At 42.8% G+C, this 10,103-nt stretch overlaps 1 long non-coding RNA gene across 1 annotated transcript; it reads right to left on the reverse strand.

Moving 5' to 3' along the window:
- Window positions 1-2,749: 2,749 nt before the first annotated feature.
- LOC144464223 (uncharacterized) lies at window positions 2,750-9,594 on the reverse strand. The gene is made up of 2 exons (XR_013491990.1): window positions 9,441-9,594; window positions 2,750-8,272 (listed from the first exon to the last, which is right to left on the reverse strand). It is a non-coding gene; the product is annotated as an uncharacterized LOC144464223 (long non-coding RNA).
- Between the last annotated feature and the right edge of the window lie 509 nt (window positions 9,595-10,103).

Below are 10,103 nucleotides of genomic sequence, written 5' to 3' on the forward strand. Positions count from 1 at the left end.
TGTACTCCAACGTTAGCTTTTTACTCTGTGTGACTGCATTTAGGCTTAAAAAATAAGGACAGTGACACATCTTGCTGAACAAAACATGTAAGTAAGAACCTACTGGAGCTTACACCATAGCCTGATGTGCACCTCCCCAGAAATGTAACTACACGTCATGGTGACGCAGACTTCCTGTCTATTTTTGTAAGCTGAAACCATTTCCCTCAGTGGAGCTGAGTGAGCTTTAATTTACTTTAATTTCACAATCTAAGAAACAATAAGTTGTGAAGACAATAAAGCCTCCACAAAAATAGCATTTTAAGTCTTGTGTGATTTATCCTGGCTTCATATGAGCAGAGGAAATATCAGCTCATCGCTAGGCTAATTTATACGATGTAAAATACCATAGGCTTGTGCTAATAACGTTAGCATGTTGTATTTGTTTGGAAAACGTGTTTAGTATAAGACAGTTGTTTTGTTAGTGAAGCTTGTGAGTTGTAATGGAGCCGAATTTTGTAACGTTACCTTTGTTAAATGTTACTGTTGTCCCTGGCTTCATATGAGTAAAGAGACATCCACTAGCCACTAGGCTAATTTAAACAATGTAAAATGCCATAGGCTTGTGCTAATAACGTTAGCATGTTACATTTGTGAGTTGTAATGGAGCTGAATTTTGTAACGTTACCTTTGTTAAATATTGCTGTTGTCCCTGGTTTCACATGAAGAGGAAAAGGTAGCTTGCCTCTAGGCTAATTTATACAATGTAAAATGCCATAGGCTTGTGCCAATAACGTTAGCATGTTGTATTTGTGGGGAAAATGTGTCCAGATAAAGACAAGTGCTTTGTCTGTGAATGCTGCGAGTTATAGTGAAGCTGACTTGTGTAGTTGTGTTTGAAACTGTCACTGTTAAACCATGTTTAATGTGTGTTTAATTTGTGTTTTGAATCAATTACACTTTACAGTACTTAATAGTCACCCCACCACCGACAAGTGTTTTGGAGGTGTAACTGCAGAGTGACACAGACACACCACCACACAAGTATAAATGTCTCCTGGCGAGGAAACAAGGGGGATGCTAACTTCCGCATCATCCAACAGAAGAACATCATCCCTGGAGCACTGTATGAATGCCTTTCAGGACAGACCATATTTAAACGCTTATCATATCTTATCCTCTCTATGACAACTGGCCTTTCCCTTTGCCTTGAAGTGTGGCCTTTCAGTTATACACTTTTGCCTCTCTATGTGGTTGAACAACATGCCACAGACTAGTCAGAATACATCCCAACCTTAACTGAATTAAACTCACTCAGTGACATCTAAAGTTTTCTAACATCAGCCACCATAGGCCACTGATCATACCGGACCAATTGAGGCTGTAGCAGCACAGTCTCTCTGAGTACTGAGTAGAGCAGGGGGGTGTTTAAATGCTCATGAATTCAACTTTTCACTTGTAAGAGAATGAACATGCTGTTTCTTCTTTCAAAAGTCACTTTAAATCTTTAATCTTCATGTTACCAATCTGTCATTTTAACCGCCAGTCCTCCTCCCACATCTGCTGAGGTCAAGGGAAAATTATGAATGTAACTTTACGCAACCAAGGACACCACTCACAGTTAACCACATCACAGTGAGGCAGACTGGGCAAGCTGAGGCAGAGCAGGGTGGAATCAAGCACTGGTGATGCTGCTGATGATGTCATGTTTAATCTCGACACTCCTTATGACTCACATTTGCTTTCATAGTGAAAAGACATTGAGCAAGTTTACAAGTGGACATGTTCTTGTTTATTGTTGATATAGCAACACCATCTGCTAAGAATATCTCCCTTACTCATTCGCCAGGTTGGCTTCTTACAAACTCCAGAGATAAAAATAAGGTCATGATAGCCATTCTGTATTTTAAGACTTTTCAATTTAGCTTTGACTTAGCTCCACGACATTTATCGCTCTGTTTGAGAAGGTCAGTAGGTACAGGGGAGTCATTGGAGAGCTGCGGTGGACGACTGCTTAGCAGTTAACAGGCGGGGCACTGTTACTGTCTAGAAAAAGAAATGTCAGAGGAATGAGAAGCTGTAAAGCCGGTGGGACGGTTCTGATAAATGATGCTAAAACTGACAGCAGGTATGTAATTCATCACAGTGGAGCTGCAAAAAGCTCAAAGTAATAACTGAAATAGGGTTTGGCTGACTGTGTTTGTCATTTACACATGTTTACATTCAGTTACATACTGGGGCACTATCTGCTATTTGGCCTGCCCTCACTGATATAATTTGGGTGGACTAATAATAGAAACACCTGTCAGCATAACACAATACAATTGTGTGTGGCCTCCGAAATGGCCTTACAGATGAATCGACACCTCTCTAAAACAGTTTAAACACAACCTTCATAAAGGTATATTTATTGCAAGACCACTGTATTAGTTTTACCTGGTGTACCTAATAAACTGGCCACTAAGAGTAGCTTCATAATTGCTTTTTCTGCCAACCTGCTGTCCTAACAGTGGCAGGCATGTGTTAAAAGATGTCATGCTATAATTAAATTGAATTAAAGTGGAAAAAAAAAATCTCAAAAATAATTGCCTCTGTGTTCTGGGGTCAGACAAGTGACAGATTATAATTAAAAATGGTTAAATGACAACCTTAAAGCGCTGATGTCAAACTTCTGTCTTTCTTGTTAATAGGTGACATGGTAGTAACAATTAAAGAATCCAAAAACACACTGAACTTGGACATTAATTTGGCTATATTAAAAACAAGGAGCTAATTTTTTCACAGATTTATTAAAATAATATAATTACAGAATCAGGGTCAGGTCTGAACTGCTTCCTATAATGAGACTTTGCAAAAAAACAATGCAACTTTTAATTGAACCAATTTTGCTTCATTAATGGAAATAACAGTATGTTCATTTTACAGAAAAATGTGGACTATTTTTATATTTAAATATAAGAAAAAACTCACATAATTTAACAGCTCTGCAGTGGGCAGACACACAACCTTTCGAACTACTGAAGCATTTAACCTGATAATCTCTGTTTATCATCTGTCCCTGGAGAAAAAAAAACAGGATAAGATAACCGTGGCTGGAACTTGAACACAGTACGGCTGAGTGACGGCAACATGATTTACAGAAGAAACTGGACTCTGAAAAAGAGCAAACAGACCAACAAAAAAGAACTCAAAGGAACAGGTCACGAACCTGAGCAGGGTCATCCAGAAAAACCTTCACTGCTTCAGTGATTCTGAAGACCAAAAAAAGACTTGATACTGTTGAATAATAGCATGGATGACAGTGCAATGCTGCCATCTTGTGGACCTTTTGGAGAACTCTTTATGCAGCTGCGGGAGCAAGAGCTTTGTTGATAGTCCCTCCACATTGTAACCGATTTCAAATGGTGCTAGACATGATGGAAACTCTGAACACCAGACGAAAACGGTCAGCCTTGGTTAAGAGGGTGTCCATGCAGCTGGTAAGAAGACTGCAATTATCCAAGGCTGTCTTTTCTCCTCGTCACTGGAGCGTGAGCCGTATCGAGATCTGATCCAGAAAACCAATAGGCACATGTATTAACTGATTAACTCGACTGAAATCTGGAATAGATGGTAAAAAATTGGATGCAAAAACTGCCTCCGAATTGAAATGTCACTGTCGTCATGCCTGAAGTCTGTTCCCGCTCAAGAACACCGATTTCAAATGGTGCTAGATGGGATTTTATACTCTAAGACACCATCTGAAACCAGTTCCCTGGGGAGGATGCCTTTAATAAAACCCACATTCGGATGCCAAGTCCCCATTCTGTAATTAGAACAAAAAATATTACTGTCATCACTTCTAAACACATTTTTAATAACTGATTTGCATTATGTGAGCTAAGACGCACAGTCAGACATGGAACTCTGCCATGCTCGCTTTCGCTATCAGATTAAGACAATGAAATCAGTCAACATGTTGAACACATTTTGCCAACTAAATTACTGTAATACCGTTAATTAAAGTGGCTCATCTTATTACTGGGCACACAGTGGTACATCCATGTGTGAGGGAATAGCATTAAATTCATACTAATTTAATTCTCCATTAGACAGATGCTCCTTTCCGAACTCTTTAATATACTCACTGCTTTGCTTGTAAGGATGGACGTGTTTTAGAGGATACTTTCTTTATAGATTGGCCATCTGCAAGAATATTATTTCAATAAAGATAAACAGACATGGACACGGGATGGTAATAGCACACTCTGGACAAATGGACCAAGACGGAAAACATTGCTACGCAGGCAGTTAGTTAAATAACCGATTTGTTTTTGCTCTGGCTGCATTTACGGAGGTAATAAAATTCCAGCTCCTTAGGGCACAGATTTGTTCTTCTCGTGGTTATTTGATAGGGATGTCTGATTTCTTAGACATGCACTGCAGTCTTCTTTTTGCCCATGTAAACCTCTGCAGTTTATTTGAAATGCTGCCCTGCTGTTGAGATGGAAAAAAGAAGGTTTTATCACCATCATCTCGACTTTTGGTTATTTAAATGGAAACAGAATACCCACCTGTTTGGTCACACATGCTGAGGTGAAATATTTGCACAAACATTTTACTGACTATGAATGCAGCATACTTTAGTCTATGAGTTGATCAATTTGAGATATTTCCAAATATTTAAGCTGTATTTTGGCTCTCTCCGCAGAGAGCGACAGACAGGAGTGCAACCAGAAACTCAGTAAGATGCAGATGCTTTGCTGGCACCGTGACCACAAGGAAGAACCACTGAGTCATGGCCAGTTCCTCTAAGAGTGACACTGCAGCTCAATTCCTAGCATTATAAGTGCATCAGATGACGAAGATCTGAGTGTAAGAAAGGGCACGGCAGCCGGCTGGCACCAGAGATGAACCCCAACAAAAACTCTATGAATCATACTGTGGAAAAATAGATCTCCGCAGCTCCCTGTAGACTTCTTTGTACTGCACAATAGGATACTGTGTCCTCTCCCGGGTCGGCCTCAGGCATCCAGTCTGGCTCCTGGTCCAAGTGGGGTAGACTGTGGTGCAAGATGGCAAAAACCAGGCCTCTGAAATAGGTACGCATTCATTAGCACAAACCCCCGTTGGCCGTTGCTAAAAGGCATGCGGTGCAGTGTATCGATAGAGAGCTCATTTGAAACGTCTCCTGTCAGTGCTACTGTTCCCTTTTTCTTTTGAAATGACAGCACAATACTGAGACAATTATCGTGGAAAACTCACTGGGTTCTATTTGTAGGTCTGGCATTAAAAGGCCGGCGTTATCTGCCTTGTCAGTGTCTCAGACGCTGTTGTCCTGTTGATGGGAAAAGGTGACGTAGCAACTAATCCAAAACCTTCATGTGTCTTTCGGGGACAATTTCCCCGTCTGTCACTCCCTAATCCTCTCCACTGCTACTTTAGTGTTTTGGCTTCTTTAAAAAAAAACAGCAGTTGTGCTGATGAGTTATATTTCCGATATTGATAATCGAATCAGTGCATAATGGCCATCATTGTGTTACGGCCGTGTACTTTGACCCAGACAAAAGATTAAAATATCCTCGATTTCGACAAGCGCTCCCAGTGTTTACAAGAATACAGTGTCAGCTTGCAGAATAACTCAGGCAGACAGTGTAGTGCGAAGGCCGCAACACCGCTTTCATCCGTCCTCTCCTTGTTTTTGCTATTCTGACCCCTCCCATGTAACGCAGCTATTTGTGAACTCTCTATCTACCTCTCCCTTGCTCTTTTTACTACAAGCTCTTTTTGCCGACTATTGTGTGAGCAGAGGCTGCTTTCTGCATCGAAGCTTTTTTATTTTTTCATCCTGCCGAGTCACCTGACATCTACTGCTTGTTAAAGGCGCATCGGCCCCTTTTTAAAACCAAAACATAAATGAATTAAGCAGCTGTTGGTTTCATCGAGAGCCACTGTATCAAACTGCGTACACTGTCCATCTTTAGCATAACTGATTCGTCAAGTTTTTTATTGCATCTGTTCCTGCTTTCTGATTTAAGATGATATAAAATAAAGCATCCGTTTGGTTTACAGAAATGAGACTAGCGCTGTGTTTTAGGCAGGGCAGACTGTTCGAGGCCAAACTGTGTCACAGGCAGAGCAGCTGGGTTGGGTCATGCTGGAGTAGGTGACGTAAAGTGAACACTGAATGGCCGTGTGCGTAACAGTGGGGGGTGTGGTTGTGTGCATGTGTAAACAAGGTAGGTGGTTAATCCTCTTACAGATTAGAGGTCCTAATTTATCAGGAGTGAGAGGGGTAAACTCATCGGGGTAATATGTTTTAAACCACCTCTCTACATTTGCGCAATCAGGGAAAAATGCAGCATGTCTCAGCTTAAGATTCTCTGAATATTGTCTTTCTATGCTACTTTGATTTAAGGAATGTTTTTAAAGTCGTTATTGATACTTGACAGGACCAATCAGAGCTCAAAGATGTCAGAGACTTCACCTCCTGCCAGCACAAACAATGTCCTAAATGTACCAATTGTGTTTGGATCGTGTAATAGCTCGAAAAATCTCCTCCATTGCATCATCTCCTCTTCGGAGCAACAAATTGCGAAATGTGTGGAGACTCGAGAGCCCTAACACGTTCAGATGAGCCTGACACGTTGTTTGTTCTATCCGCTGCACGATGGGTGGAAATAGACGGGAAGGCCGCAGATGGAAGAGTTGATTTACACTTTGTCACCCTCTTCTGGCTCCCACTCAGCCTGTTGGGAAATATCAGATGTCTGGCTGATAACAGGAGTGGCTTTATGGGTTAAATAACTCGAGATAAAAGCGAACATAAAGATTCAAAATGCGCCTGCAGGTTGCCTGGTCGAAGCGGATTGGGTTTCCTGGAAGACAGAGAAAAACCTGGCCGGTGTTTCTTATTGATTAGCAGTCGTTCTGGACAAAAACACTACAGCTATCTCACTATTTCACCCGTCCAACACACTGTATATCTTAAAGAAATATTTACAGAGCTCGCTCCGTACGTCTGCACGGAGAAAAATAAGGGCTATTAATAATAGCAGTAAGGAGAGGTGCCTCCTGGGTTTCAGCACAGCAGTTTTTTCCCCTCATTTTGCAGCACGTTAGCTGCTAATGATACCTGCAAATGAATGCTGCCTCACACTTGTCTATTAATGCATCATCATCTAGCGAGGCCGGCAGTGCTCCGGGTTTAATTTTAGCACTGTCATCTCTTGGCTCCGTGCCACCGCCTATTCCATAATCTGTGTGTGGGAGGGATTTATTTTAAAAGGCAGTGGGTCGCTCGACGTTTTCTCTGAAGTTTTATGTGGGCTACAGGTGACGCTGGCCCCCCTGCTGTAAACACATCTATCAGTAGATTCATACCGCCTCCCCTCGGGGTTTAAAAGTGGCTGTTTGCTGCGTCTAGTTTTGGCTCCGCTGGCATCTGCTGAATTGCATTTGCCTGAGCTGAAAAAGCAGGGATGTTTTTTTTTAGTACTCAATAACAGCGTCATTGTGAAATGTCTCCAGGAACTCTGAATAAAACTAGGTTGAACACATCGCATTTAGCCCACTTGTGCTGGGCTCTTGTGTTTGTTTGACTTGAGAGGCAGCGCCCCTCCCTGAAAGAATGGCAAAATAACTATTGAGGTCACGTTTTCTTGTCTGTGAAAGTGGGTCACTTGTTCTGCCGGTCAGCCTCAGAAGGCACGGTAAACATCACGACCGCACAGGACACGATATTCAGTCCGTCACAAAAATATCCTGAGAAACATCTGATACGGGGTCGATGTTTGCGTTTCAAATTTTACAGAATGATGCAAATAGGGAAGTTATGCTCTCTCAGTGATCGGCCCGTACTTCCTCCCATGACCTTTACCTGTTTGTTTCAAAACTACCATAGTGACATTCCCTCGGGAGTCAAGTTTCTATTCAGTACACATAATTAAAGTTCTAAAGCTCCCCTCCCCTCCCCTTCTCTCCTCTCTCTCTGTGGCTCTCTCTTTCCATTTCCTTGCCAGTGGTTTAGCAACTCATGAGGTTTGCTGCTGATTCACCCATTGACCGAACAAATCCACTTGGCAGGAAGGAGCTCGCTCCTCCTGTGTGTCTCATTTTCACCTCAGAAGCTGGGAGAGGCGAGGACGCACTTTATCTCCCGTCCCTCTGGCAGGTTAAGCAGCAGGAGGCCTTCCTTCGCTAGGATCATTAGGAAGGTACAAGAGGCCAGCGACCTTGGTGTCAACAGCAACAGTGTCATCACATCAGGCGTGGCGGCGTCCTATTGTGCTGTGGCAGGTGTGCATTACAGGGTCTGGTAAAGGGAGACAAATCTGCTAAATGGTTCTCTCACAGCAGCTTTTACAAAACAAGAAAGGCTTTGTGAGTTTTTCAGTTACATAACCACATTATATATGGCTGTGTAATCAGGAAAATATGAGGTAAACAGGCCCCAGAGATAGAAAAGTAAAACAGCTGGTATTCAGGTTGGAGTTGAGGAATACCTGTATGTCAACATCCCTTCACAGCAGATGATACAGCCCTTGCATTGTGCTCAACAGCACCCCCTATGTTTGGGAAATAGAGCTTGTTTTCATCATATCAAGTGCGTACTGAAAAGCCAGAGTTTACTATGACGGACCTCCTGGGATATCTGTGACGCAGCAAACGTTGTCTGACATCTGAAATATAAAACAAGCTGCGTCACCATTGTGTTCCTCATTGGAAGCGCGAGGTTTTTTTTATTTCCTCCTAAATTACGCAAACAATTGAACGATCCGTCCGTGCGTCAATGTGCGACCATGTTTGGAAAGTATCTGTCGTGCGTTATTCAAGGAAAAATAAAGTGCCAGTTCCTCCAGTGGTCACACCGGAGAGCCCACGAGGGCCATGAGGTGTTAAATGATCGTGCCAATATGAACTGCGTAACATCGTCCTCGCTCCCACAACAGGATTACGCACTATCCATCTCTTGCGCAGCATCCTATTCCGAGCTCTTCCTTCCTTCACACGCCATCCCCGCCGAATCCACGCGGTGTTTACCCCTTCCCTTTATCATTTAACGAAAAGAAATCACGCACAACTCAAGTTTCAACAGCGAGCACAACTCTGCTGTCATGCCGTCGCAGCGTGCTTCCACCATCGCAGCGGAAATTCCCACTGGATTTCATGTGGCTTGTCGCTCCTTCTCGCTGACGCAGTTTAATTTACCTGTTGTCATGTCGATGATGAAACACTCGTGATTTAAAAAGTGTTTCTAGCCCCTTTCCACCATCAAAACCCCGCGCCCCGTCCGCCTGTAAACACACCGCTTTCATTTTCTTTCTTTCATTATTCTGGGCACTTTTACGACGGCGCCTCTGAGCTTTAATCATCACCTATTCACCCAGTACTCGAGAGGTTATGGATTACATAGTGGTATTCTCCACGCCACATACGCAGCATTTTGTTGCTCTCGCCCTATAATAACATAAATAACTTACGTGTTTATCCCAGGCATGTTTCTCTCCGGTGCCGAGGCGGTCTCAGACGTTTTCCCGACCGGCGTGACTCAGATCCGGTCCTCAGTGAATGGTCCGTACATCAAGTTCCCGTTTCAGCCTTTTTGTCGTTACTATCAATCTGGGAGCGCACGTTTATCACTGTGTATCCCCCTAATGATTTTCCATAGCGCAACACGGGAACCCCGCCCCTGACACTCCCCCGGCCGCTGGTTGGCCAGGCGGCTGGAGAGTCTTTCCTCATCGCCAGAATCACATGTGGCTGACGCATGTTTACAAACATCGGTGAAATCACATGGTAATGGGCGACGTTTTTACCGTAAACGACCTCCTTTTGACGCAGCTACCAGATGTCGTGCCCAGAGCGTTTTATTCCTTTTTTTTTCGATGGCAGTATGGAAAATTAAATACGACTGTTTATAAGGTCAGTGGAAGGGTACACTGTGTACACAAGTGAGTAGACAGGATGCATAAGAGTTATTATATAAGCTATAACATATTATAGGGATTTAGAGAGCAGAAGCCACAGACTCACATGTCCCCATAGAGCAGAGGGACTGTATGGATAAATAAGAATTTAAAAAATCTGGTATAGAAAATGAATTTCTTGTGGCTACTATCACCTCAACAGACCATGACAAACCC

The sequence above is a fragment of the Epinephelus lanceolatus genome, chromosome 1 (genome assembly GCF_041903045.1).
Source record: "Epinephelus lanceolatus isolate andai-2023 chromosome 1, ASM4190304v1, whole genome shotgun sequence".
NCBI lineage: Eukaryota > Metazoa > Chordata > Actinopteri > Perciformes > Serranidae > Epinephelus > Epinephelus lanceolatus.